The following is a 13,782-nucleotide window of genomic DNA, read 5'->3' on the forward strand; positions in this document are numbered from 1 at the left end:
GGTTGCTCAGTTTCTGGGAAATTGACATGCTTTTTATTGATTCTAAGATATTTTGTTTTTAAAACATATCTTAGTATTGAAATAATTTGTCTTTACGAAGAAAGTTGTATAATCTCAAAAAAAATTGTATCCTAATAAGGGACTCTTTGATAACAACAAAGTGTGTTTACGAAGTCAAAAATAGAAGGACATACATATCCCTCAGTTATGTCATCGATATGGTAAATGTGCTGAAAGAACCATGACAGAGGAAGATGTTGTCTTGAGAGAAAGTTCAAACAAAAAATATGGCATGAAAAGTATAAAAGTTTCCCGTTTCCTAAATCTGAGGAACATGTCCTCATGAACCAAAGTGGTCAGTTAAAAGTTTTTTTTTTCTGGTTTCTTAATTTGAGATGTGTTATCTGTTTTGGTTTTTGGAACTGTAGAATGCTATATCTTATGTGGAAGGGGAAAAATAAATACTATGGAGCTAAAGTAACTATTAATGTGTGGGAGCCAAAGATACATCAGCAGTACGAGTTCACCTTCTCGCATATATGGCTTCTCAGTGACTTATTCAGAAAATATCTTGATAGCATAGAAGCTGGTTGGCAGGTACACTCAGTTAACTTTTAGGGAGCGTGAGTTTGATTTTCATTATCTTTTCTGTATAATGATTTGTGTGTTTTATTATAGATTAGCCGGATTTATATGGTGAAAAACTGACAACAATACAAAGGCTCTTTATTTACTGGACTGTAGGTTCTTTTGGAAAAAAAAATTATGTTAATGTTTTTAAAAATTTGAAGCTTCTTAAAATAAATATAGTATTATTTGTATAATTACTATGTCAAATTGAAATATAAATAATAAGAATATTTCTATTATTACATTTTTTTAATTATTTTTGTTAATATTGTATTATTTAACGATAGAGAATAATGAAAGTTGTTGTCATTTTAATCCAAATCAAAAATATTTATTAACAATAACAATATGATCTCAGAATTATTTCTATTATTTTTTGTTTATAATATTATTTTCAATACATAATAATTTTAAATGTTTCATAAGTTAATATAAATTCATGTAAAATAATTTTTATAATAACTTCCCGCCCGTAGGGCGGACCGATCCTAGTTCCTTATATAAATTCGTAATAATAACAAATTCTAATGGTTAGGGAAATAATGGAATTAACATTTATTTGTATACGGTTGTTACATTTTTTTAAGATTAACCACAAACATAGTCGACCAAACCAAACCAATGTTGACTTAGGATTCAATTAATGTAATGCTGATGTTGACCAATTCAGTATCTTGAACCATTAATATAAACATGTAGCCTGATTAATGCTGATGTTATTGTGAGTTGTAATTTTTAACAATATGTTATTGTCATCTATATTGCCTGATTAAAAAAATGAGTGGTCAATATTATGTTTTTCTGGCCAAGACAAATCAATGTAATCAAGTTACTTGTATGTGTGCTTGTTGATAATTATCTTTTGTGATGTCAGTTGAAATTTGTAACAACAACCATTGTCATATATCTTTTCATTTAAATAATTCATGTTTAAGCTTATATTTTCTGGCAGGGTGTAAAGAGTCTACAGACTAAATAATGTAATCAAACATGTGAAATGGACTAACTTGAAGAAATAGAAGAAAGAATGTTCTAATTATTATTGTACGTTAAACCGGAATCTATACATTTTACAAACGAATACTCTTAATCGACATAGTGTTACTAACTAAACCTGTCAAAATTAATTACAGCAACTATTTCTACGACGAAAGCTCCATCGATACTCATTGGACTTCGTGGCTCGTTATACGGGGTGAGTAAAGCAAATATGCGACTCAAACTATTAATAAAACGTTATCATATTTAGTATGATATATACGACTGTCCATATGCATGCGAATTTGTATTTTTCTAGGGAGTTTCTTTTACACTGTGCTCACCGAAATGCTCTATAATAACGCTACGTCAGCCTTTTCAAGTCATAAACAACTCCTGCATAGAAATGGTTTTTTTTAATTATTACAAAGTTATAACTATTTAAAAGATTTTCAATTAATATATAAAGAATGATTGGTTGATTGAGTTCAGTGTTTCTCCACGTAAGCAATCCCCTCTGTATAAAATGAATATGGAATTATTATTTTTACTTGACACTTATATCATGATTACATTACGTCCGCAGTCGCATTTTGAGGTTTACTTTACATAATAAGGATATGCTTGTTCCCCGCTACCATCCGCAAACGCAGCTTTTGCGGTTGGTAGCGGTTGTTGGTGTTTTGCAACAATCATTCAAACCGCTCTAAACCGCTTCAAACCGTTTCAAACCGCTCTAAACCTCATAAATTCAAAATGTGGTTTCAGCTAACGTTTGCGGTTGCGGGCGGTTGTGAGAGAATAATTTTTTTTCTTTTTTTTAAACAATATAAATACAAAAATAAAAATATTCAATAAAAAATTTAAATTGGAATTATAAAAAATACTAAAATATATCTATTATATTTTAATTAATATTATAAAATTTTAAAATAAAAATATTTTCTATAATTTTAAAATTTTAAAACTATAACTTTCTAAATATAATTTTTATATTTATTATAATATTATGATTTTTGATATTTTATAATTATATAAAATGTAAATATTATTAATTTATTATTTAATCGGTGCTAGATTTAGTAGTTAACCAGTCATAAGTATCCCGCAAACGCACTAATTTCTAATCGTAGAACCAGTCGTACAATCTCTTAAAACCGCTAGAAACCACAACCACTCACATCCGCAAACTTCCGCAACCGCAACCGCTACGTTTGAACCAGGCCTTAAGTCAAATTAATGATCAGGGGCGCATCAAGTCACACCAAGGAGGTGGAAACCACCCACACTATTTAGCTTAATGGAGCTACTCAGGTTCATGATTCTTGGTTAAGAACAAATGTGTAACTTTCGTTAATAAATTATGTGTGTTTAAAGAACCTTAACATGAATTTCACAAGGTCTAAAAATGATATTTGATATTTTTTTTGCAGTTGACTAAAGTTTTGCAGGAATCTGATTTTTCCAAAGAAAATTTCTAGAGAAGTCTTCTTACAATCACATGAAGTCTCTGAAATCTAGTAAGAAGTCTGTGTATGTTAGTTTTGCAAATGACAATAAATAATAAAATATTTAATATTAAAATTAAATAATTAGAAGAATTCTTGAAAATATTTCTCTCATTTTATTCTCAGATTCTTGTCAAACCTTTGGGGGTCGGCGATCTATTTCCCCACGAGAAGTATGATATAGCACCAAATGTCCACCGAAGTATGACCCCGTGCTATTTCTCTCCGAAAACAAAGTTCAAAACCTATTTCCACACCAGTATAAAGTTCTATCAAAATTTCCCCACATGTTTAAAGATCGAAATCTAAAACCGCCATAAAATCGATTTATGGTGGTTTACTTTGTTTAAACAAACTGTAAACCATGTTAACCCAATGACTAACCAGCTTAAGACCCGATTATGACCCACAAATGAATTAAAACCTGAGACCTTAAGAGTCTTATAACCCGACCCAAAATTAATCTCCTCTGAAAACCCTCAAAAGAAAAATCCTCAAATTGATAAACCTAGAGATTGAAATTAGGAGAAAGAAATTGCGATGTCGGTGTCGGTGTTCCATGGAAGCGAAGAGGGAAATGAGTTCGATGAAGAATCTGCAGAGAGAGAGATGCCTCTGAGATCGAGCAATTGGTGACCACCTGAAATTTTCTTCTCCAAGCTTCAATTGCAGTTCTCACTTCGTTTAGGGTTCTTGATGGAAATCAAATTGGGGTTTTCTTCTGTCGGGTATTTTAAGTCGGGTTACAGTTCTGATCCAGATCTATGTTTGGTCGAGTATTGTTTTGGTTTTGGTTTAGTTTTGTTCGGTTTATTGTATGAGATTCGAGACTTTAAATTCGGTTTTTAGAAATCGTGAGTAAACCAAAAATGGTGGGGAAATAGGTTTCGAACTTTGTTTGCGGGGAGAAATAGCATGGGGTCATAGTTTAGTGGACATTTGGGGTTATATCATACTTCTCGTGGGGAAATAGATCGTCAGGTCTTCCCGTAGAAGAATTCTATAGAAGTGTTCCCATATAAGACTTTTTTAGAAGCCTAGAAGTCTTTTCTTATAAAGTAAAACATCGTCAGCTGTAAAAATTAACCTACGCAGACTTCTTATGACACTTCGGAGACTTCACTTAACACTAAAAAAAATTTCGCTATAAGTCTTCAAAAAACAAAAGTCTTCTACTGGAAGATTTCTCGCGAAGTCTTCTATCAAAAAGTCAATTTTCAACAAAATTTTGGTCAATCGCAAAATTAATCTGATTATCATATAAGATTTTTCTAGAAATGTCTTCTTCGGAAAAATATAAAAAAATTCAAATACAAAGAAACCCAATAATTTACAAAGGAGACTTCTTTAGAAGTCTGCTGAATGCAAAAATAATCGTAACAAAAAAACTTATAGAGAAGTATGCTGGGAGAATACTTATGAAGAAGTTTGTTGGCAGAAGACTTCTCAACTCCGTTAGTTTTTGTAAAACTTGCATTTCTCCATATTGAAAATGATTTTTTAAGATTTTCTTGTTAATTCATGTGTATTTTCAATATTGAAACTTCTGAATAAAATTTATTACTCACTAGTTTGTTTTTGTTTCTAGTTAATGAGAAAAGTCTTCCCCGTTAGTTTTAGTAAACTTACATTTTTCATATTTAAAATGAATTTTAAGTTTTTTTTGTTACTTCACGTGTATTCAAGTTTTAATAAACTTGATATGTCAGATGTTTAAGCTTATGTATTATTTTTATAACTTAAGCTTACAATAATTATGATATTAACAATATTCATGTTTATTTATGTTTCCAACCAATGAAAGCATAATTTTTGAGAAGTCTTCTCTGTTAATTTTGAAAAAAAACTTGCATTTGCTCCATATATAAATTGAAAATTTAAGATGTTCTTGTTAATTCATGTGTATTCAAATTTTAACAAACTTACAAATTCATATGTTCAAACTTATGTGATATTAAAGGTGTAATATGTTGAAATTGTGTCAAGTGGTGTATTATAAATCTCTGTCTAATACGTATAACTTGTTATCATCATTATCATCCAAATTACACAAAACTGATAGATGACAACACATAAGCCTCGCCTTTAAGTTTCACAACCATAATCTTAACAAAAGATTAACAATGAAGACAATTTTTTATCATTACAAGAACTGAAGTAATGAATAAATAATTTGAAAAATAATTTTGTAATAGATTAGAAATAAGTGGATGCAACAGATTGTTCTACATTGCTGAAGATGGTTTCGAAACCAAAAGAATGACCTACATTTACAAGTTATTTGGAAGACATCAAGACCCTGCATGAAAGTTTCGCCAGCTCAGAGATCATCAATGTACCACAAGCGAAGAATTTGAAGGCAGATAGTCTAGCACGAAGTGCTAGGATTCAACCGGTTTTCGTCGTTCACATGGATGCGGAGTTACCGGTGTGGTTTACAAAATCAGTATAAGTCTGTTTTTAAGTTGATGACAAAAAAAGAAGAAATATGTGGATGCATTATTTACAATATTATATAAACTATCAAAAAAGAATCTCTTAGCCTTAAGAGGGAACTAAAATTGTCATGGAAATTTTACCGTAAATTATAAGATTTCTAGAGAAGACTACTAATTATCTAGAAGTGTTCTAGTTCGCAGTCAAATTTCCTTTAAATTTTTATTTTTCCGCTTAAATTTTAATTTTCCGTTTACTTTGTGGTAAAGTTTGCTGAAAAGTCTACCGAGAAGTATAGTTGAGAAGTCTACTCTGACGTCCAATATTTATAGTCCTCAGATCTGAAAATCATGCATATCTAAAAAAAGTTTTAAAATGATTCAAATAGAGAATTAAAAAAAAAATTGTAGGATTAAATAAGAAGAAAACAATTACAATAAGTTTAATATATATTTTTATTAGAATCTAACACACAAGAAATATTTCATGTTTTTTTTTAAACTAGAAATTTTATAACTAAAATATTAGTAAAAATATATAATCACAATGGTTATGAATTTATATTTTTATTTAGTTTCAACACACACAAGAAATGAATATATCACAAATTTAATTGTTTTATATCTTAATTTTTAAAGATAAACCATAAAAATAAAATTTTCAGCTAAATTAATAAGAAAATAATCATATTAAAGTTAAATCTTTAACTCTATTTATACTAAACACACAAAAACAAAAACAAAAACAAAATTGGTCAAAAATAAGATCTTTGCAATTTTGGCAGTTTGCATAACATACTTCTCTAGAAGTCTTTTGGAGAAGTTTGCTAATGAAATCCGAAGGCTTATATTGTCTTCAAATCTGAAAGCCTACAAAGCGAAAAACGCTAAAATGAATTTAAACCAGAGAAAATCTTTTAAAATAGAACCTTTTATGCTTCAATAATGAACAAAACAATCACATTAAGTTGAATCCATTGTTTCGTTTGAATCAAACACAGAAAACATACAACACAAAAATACATATCTAAAGTTTATAGATCTACCTTTTTAGAAGCGGAAGATGAAAACCATGGAATGAAAACAAGATAGACCGATGAGAAAGATATGAGACAAAAAGATGAAAAATTGATATAAAATTTGGTGTCTTCAAGTTCAGAGAGATTATGAAGAGGTTATAGAGTTTTAGAATGAGAAATATTACCTTTTTGTTGCAGCCATTTCAGAGAAAGAGAAAAAATTAATAATTATTCTTTACATAGGAGTCAAAAATTCTAGCTAGGTTAAGACAATCTGGTAGAGAAGACTTTCCAAGAAATTTGCTACTAGAAGACTTGCGAAGAAGTCTGCTATTAGAAGATTTCTGAAGATGTATTATACTTATAAACCCTAAAATCAAATATTTTAAATGAATAACTTCTCGGTAGACTTCTTAAGAAGTACTATACTTATAAACCCTAAAATCAAATATTTTAACTAAATAATAATAAACACTTCATTAAACATAAAATCAAGTTATACAATGTGTAATATACACAAATATTAACACTTATATATCAAATTTTAATTTTAGAAAAATATTTTAAGATTCCAAAATCTAACCATAAGAATACTAACACACTTGAACATATGTTACTAAACCTAACTAAAGGAGAATCATGACTTACAAACTATATCCACTAAATTATATTGAAAATAATTTAATTTTATTAAATTTAAATTTATCTGATTTAGAATCATTTATATTTACATGAATTCAATTTAATTTTCCTCAAAATATTTTTTCATGATTTTATAAATTAATTTTAGAATTAAATACATGAGTAATCTCGATAATTATTCTGGAAGAAGACTTCATTGCTTATAGAAGATTTATAAAGGCTATAATCGTAAAAAAATTTACATATTTTTTTGGTCATAAGGAGAAATTTTATTATTATTTTAGGTTATTTTACATTTAATTGAATTTGGAGTATAGATTTGCATTCAAATTCAAGTTTTAAGTCATTTTTGACAAATACCCCTAAAATACTCCTTAATTAGTTTAGTTTCCAGTTAGCCCTCATTCTAATTTTGAGTTTTATGTAAGCACTCATTCTAATATAGAAGCTACTAAATAAGTGTCCATCGTTACAAATGTTTTAATGCTTTAACCAGCTTCGGTTGGACATTAAGTAGGAGTTATAGGTTATGATAGTTTAACAGATTTATAGATCTTTTTTGGATTTGGAAATATTTGATAAATGTACTGATTTTAAAAACAAATAAGTGGATTTCAGAAGAATTCAGATGGATTTTAGAGTCAAATTAATATTTTTTTATAAATTAATCCAATGGATTTATAAGAACCATGGCCGATTTGAAGATACAAGCCGGAGAACACTTTCTCCTATGTGAAGAGATTTATTGGTATGTATGAATGGTGACTAAGGAATGACGAGGTATTCCCTAACATTCCTAAAAAAATTTACCATTCACAAGGAATAATTTTCCCTTTTCATTCCCTATCATTTCTTTTTTATAGAGAAATAAAGAACAAAATTATTCTTTGTTAAATATGAGATGAAACAACTATTTCTGCAATTTTATTCCTCTACGTTCTTTTCCTATTCATTATTCTTGTTTCCATAATGGTCACCAGCCGGAGGAATGTTTTTTTAAAGTTGTCTAGAATGAGAACGAGAACGTCAAGCTGAGTGTCTTGCTAGTCACAAACCATTTACCGCTGAGACAATTTTAGCTTAATTTTACTTACATCTTTTAAGACAAGTCAACATGTAGCATCTGCCCATTATATGTATAAGATTCTCGTTGAGAATTTCCTGATCAGGTTATAGTTCTAAGTGGTGTCGTTCTGTCCTCGTGAACTGAAAATGTGTTGATTATAAAATTGAAAAAAATATACAAATCTAACAAAATAAGATACCTCAGTATTTGCTCCGTTAAATACAAAGTAAATTATAACCTCTTTAAATTAATACTCTATAAATTATTATACATTAAAAATCTCTATAAAATAATATAATTTTATAATCACAAATTGAGTTTTTGGTTCAATTAGTATATCGAAAAATTAATATCTCTATAAATTAATAAAAATTATAGTTTTGGTGTAGTCCCAACATTATTAATTTATAGAGGTTTCACTGTATACTACATAATAACTAAATTATAGTTTATTTCCGTTTCTCACATAAATATTAAAGACTACACTAATCTTTATATATAAAGTAGGGGTGGACAAAAAAACCGAACCGAACCGAGTCAAACCGAATCAACCGAGCCGAAACCGATTCAAACCGAACCAAAGTATATTTCAAACCATTCGGTTGAAGATTTCCCTAACTCGAATGGTTCGGTTCGGTTTAAAACCGAACCGAACCGAGAAACCGATGTGTTTTTGTAATTATTTAAATTAAAAATATTAGTAATACCAATATACTAAAATTTTAATAGTAAACCACATATTTTCCATTTATATTTATTAACATATATTCTTCTAACCTAATTATGTAATCATCAAAATATTTGATTTAAAATATTTCATTCATTGCAAGCTTTTTAATTTTAATGATATAAAAGACATTACGAATGATGTTGGGTTTTTTTTTTTTATTTTAGTTAATTTTCATTTTTTTTAATTCTTATATATACTTTTTGTGACTTTTTAAATGTTTTTGTTTCAGTTCTATATTGAATTTAGTTCACATAGTTTATGTTTACATAATTTATGTTGTAAAACATAATTTCTCTTAGAAAAATTAAACTAAGAAGAATCTAATTAAACCGAACCGAATACAAACAGAACCGAATATAAACCGAACCGAACCAAACTAACTATGGTTTACTTCAGTTGGAAAAATACTAGAACCGAACTAACCAAACCGACCGAACTTGAACCGAACCGAGAAAATAACCAAAGTGATAAAGTACACTTTGAATCACTCATAGGGGGTCCACGTCAGATGACACGTCATCAATTCGTACTCTCTGGAAGCGACACGTGTCCGTTTACCAAAGTGTTGCGTTTCATTAACGGGACTTGCATACTAGACTATGGGCCGCTGCATTTTACTATAGACTGGACCCCATTATTGAAAGCCCATTTTTTATGAGCCGAACGATGTTTCTAGGGTTTGTCTCTTCTTTCGTCTTCGATACCAAAACATTTCTTCCTTGTTCGTCTGAAACGAAAACGATCGAGTGGCCAGTTATTTCTCTGACTCACGTCGACATGACGAATTTGTTTCTTTATCTTCTCTCCCGTGCTCTATATTCTCTTCTAATCTACTGAAACGCTCAGAGTTAGATCTATCGCCTTTACCCTCTTCTAAACTCACGATCTGACATTGAATGCGAGTTTACACCCTGAAAGTATGTGTATCTACACTATATAAAGGTTAGCATCCTTCCCTTGAACATCATCATATCAATCCTTCACAACGCCAAAGCTTATCTACTTTCTTTGAAATGGCTAACTCATCGATTCTCCTTTCTGATTTGAAGTCCAGGGGCTGCTCCTCCACCGTGCTGCTCCTACACCGTTCAAGTGATGTTCCCCAACTGACGTGTAGTTGATTGAGGCAGTATTTGAAAGAGAACGTAGCTTTGGATATCTGAGCTTCGGGATGTGACCCAAGCCTGAGGTCATTGGTAAGGCCTTCTCTTTCTTTTATAACCAGTTTTTCTGTTATTCTCTGATTTTTAATTCATGAATCGATCTACGGCTCGGTATCAGTGAAGGTTCGATACTTAGCCGAGCTATGGAGGAGAATGGTCGCGTGATTGAAGCCGCCAATTAACTTACCTGATATGCATGTGATGCGTCCTCTCAAGTGATACTAGGCAAGGTCTCATTAACTAAAATTATATATGAAAAGTTATGCAGTCATGTACTTAACCGTTCAGAACATGATTTTTATATTTTTTATTGGCAGCTGAGCAGATAAGAAACAACATGGAGAGTAATCATGAAGTCTATGCTATGTTAAAAGGTAAAGATTTGATATTGTAAACATATGTATTTACCACTGGAAGCTATTTTCTTATTTTTTGAATACTAGGCATGGTGTAGCTGCTGTTAAATTTTTTACTCAGTTCTCACCTTGGTCATCTTCTTTATTGAATGTCTTCCTCCCACTCACAAACAGGTTTGAATTCTTGGACATGGTGGTGATGCACGAAGTGTTATTGTGGGAACAAGAAAAGAATGAAGCGAATGGACAAGAAAAAGAACAATGCCGATCAACTCGCTGTGGGTCGCAAAAAGGTTAGTTCCACTTTTTGGGTGACGTTGCTTTTTATCAATAAATGTCACCAAGAATACTACTGTTTCACTTACGTCTTTTTGGTTGTGTACAATTGGCAGGCCTGGTGTTTTGGCTGGTGAAGCTACTGCGACCAAAGTGACTGATGTGCGCTCTTTTCCTTAAAAAAACTCATATGTATACATCTGCAGACGAAGTCATCAAATTCTCTTCTCGACTTTAACCAGAAAATGGGGTCTTCCTTGGTTTCGAGACTGTAAGGAGACACTCACGAGATTTTCCATGGTAAGCTTTGTTCATCTCAATGAGAGACTTCTGAACGTTTGCATTTGCAGGTATAGAGAACACTTTTAATAATTGATCATGCGTATAAGAGATCTAATTTTCGAAGGATTTGGCTGCAGCTCTAAAGTACTCGGGATCCCCACTGGTCTGTATAGTAACCATCCAACCCGGCTTTTCTCTTCACTTGATATATTTGCATGACCGCTTTTATTATCCCTGCATTTGTTGTCATTTAATTGGATACAACTTTTAAGATTGAACAATATCTTCACCTTATATTATAAACATGGTGGGAAATGGATGAACCAATAGGTTAGGTTTTGTCCACGTAGAAGTGTGGATTCCTATGATTCAAAGTTTCCATCAATGTCACTATGTAACCTTTCATTGCCTCTATTCCCCTTTGCATTTTGAGTCTAACATAACTCCGACTAAGTTTGTTTTATAACCATTTGTATCCATAGCAAAGAGATTTAATAAAAAATAGTGATACTCAATTATTCTAATTTATATTCCTAGATTAAGAAATTAAGAATTATAAGTTCAATCCACATATTTTTCATGTGCTTTCATAAAGGGAAAATTGGTTTTAGGCATTTTGTGCTACAAAAAAAAAATTCTATTTGCTCGACCAGGCAATTAAAAATGTCGTTAAATCCTATATTTTTATTAATAGGAGCTTTAGGTATAGTTTTTTTATCTGACGAATAAATAACAATATTTTTTATATAAAAATCAATCCAGATAAAAGAAAATATTCTATTTTTTTCTAATACTTTTTTAAATTTTAAATAATTTATTCATCATCTGCCATTTTTTTACTAATTCAAAATGTACAATTACAAGGTTTGTTAAAAAATAGTGTTAATCCATATAAAACTTCAGAGATAACAAATCTACTAACTAACATGCATATGACAAATAAGCTAATATAGCAAAAAAGAATATTCATTACAAAAACAAATAAATGAATGTTTCAGATTCTTTGTGAAGTAAACACTTCTTTTTCAACAATAGTTCTGCACTGAAAAACACAAAATATGGTAATCACATTAATCTACAAATCTATGAAAACATAAATGATAAAAATCAAGTAATCTTTATCTTAAAAAAATCATAACTAATTTTCAGATAACATGATTTATTTAGTCTTCAAATACAATAAGATGTACAAAAATTAACTAATTTACATATTTTTAAATAATAACAATTTATATTAAATATTAATTCTAACTATTTAAATTATTTGTTAATTTTCATCCCACCCGTAGGACGGACCGACCCTAGTATACTAAAAACCTAATAACCAATTTTTTTAATATATTTCAAAAACACTATAATAATGGTCAAGATCTCCGGCGTCATTATAATATGTAAGATTTCCTTAAAATAAAAATAGAATCATCATAAAATTCAAGTTTAAATTATGTTTATACACTATGAAGATTTTTGATTTTCAAAACTTTTTTCTTTAGTACGACTTATAAACCTAAAAAATATTTGAAGGTTTATTATTATTATTTTTTTTATAAATATTGTATAGTTTTGCCTCCAGTAAAATAAATTTCTATATCTGCCATTGTTAAGGATAGATAACATATTTTTCGTTTATCTATGCAAATAAGACAAAACATCATGATAGCCCATGGATTTTACCCACTTTTAGCCATGGTTTATAAGTGTTTTATATATATTTACTACGATATAGAGTCTATTTAGAGTGTTTACAGGTTCAAAGACGATTTGGAGGAAAGTGGTGATTTTGGTGTCTTTTGGAGCCTTTTGAGTGCAGAGCTGCACAATCGCGTCAGATGTTTAGCTATAGATGAAGACTTTACCACCGTTATATTGAGCCCATCTTGTGATACACGATAGATATTTGAGTTAGCTTTCCAATGCCACCAGTTTGATGTCAATCAGCATCCTATAACATAAGTTATACTTGTTTTACTGAAGAGTGGTCAGTCTGCCTCGCGAGAGGAAGCTGTCGAGGAGATGAAAGACTGTCGATCGACGGTGCACCCTTGGTGTCGATCGACGGTGATGCCAGAATGCGGGCCAAGTATATTTAAAGACCGACTTACGCCCAGAAGCAACCAAAAATTACCAAAATGCCCCTGGACAACTTGAAACCCTATTTATGTTATTTATAAATCATTGTTGACGGCTATGCTATCTGATATATGGTGTTTTTGACAACATTGTGTATATGCTTTCTAACTTGTTTTCGTTGTTTTATCGAGTTATTCTAGTCTTTTTAGAGTCATTTCAGGTATGGAGAAGATTGAAGAGCTTAAGAAATAGGCATGAAGAAAAGAGCAAGGATTGGAGATTTCCCCTGAAGAACAATCCGCAGAGCAATCTGACGGTCGATCCTACCAGGAACAGCCAGACGATTGTTCTCGATAATTATGGAAATTTTCATATCTTCCAAAGATTTGCCCTAGTTGCCGATTCTCCACTCTGAAGTCTATGGGCACCTCTATATAAAAGCGACCCCTATCTATCTTATTTCTTTACGCTAGTTTTTGGCAAAAAGACCTAGACCTATTCTTGGATATTTCTATTGTAAGGGAGACGGCTCCTCTTCTTGATAGAGAAGATCATCCTGAACCCCATTGTTTTACCTTTGATTTACATGCAATATTATTCAGTTATTATGTCCTGTTCATCTTGTGT

At 30.5% G+C, this 13,782-nt stretch overlaps 1 long non-coding RNA gene across 8 annotated transcripts; it reads left to right on the top strand.

The window, feature by feature from the left end:
- The first annotated feature begins 9,689 nt into the window (after positions 1-9,689).
- On the top strand, positions 9,690-11,499 carry LOC106296943. Of its 8 annotated transcripts, none has more exons than XR_001261350.1 (7): positions 9,693-9,950; positions 10,058-10,204; positions 10,290-10,401; positions 10,489-10,545; positions 10,702-10,820; positions 10,920-11,153; positions 11,223-11,499. It is a non-coding gene; the product is annotated as an uncharacterized LOC106296943 (long non-coding RNA). The 8 variants fall into 8 exon arrangements; XR_001261349.1 differs by having other exon boundaries at positions 10,920-11,074; positions 11,154-11,499; XR_001261347.1 differs by having other exon boundaries at positions 9,694-9,950; positions 10,920-11,103.
- Positions 11,500-13,782: the final 2,283 nt, after the last annotated feature.

Source organism: Brassica oleracea, chromosome C6, assembly GCF_000695525.1.
Source record: "Brassica oleracea var. oleracea cultivar TO1000 chromosome C6, BOL, whole genome shotgun sequence".
Lineage (NCBI taxonomy): Eukaryota > Viridiplantae > Streptophyta > Magnoliopsida > Brassicales > Brassicaceae > Brassica > Brassica oleracea.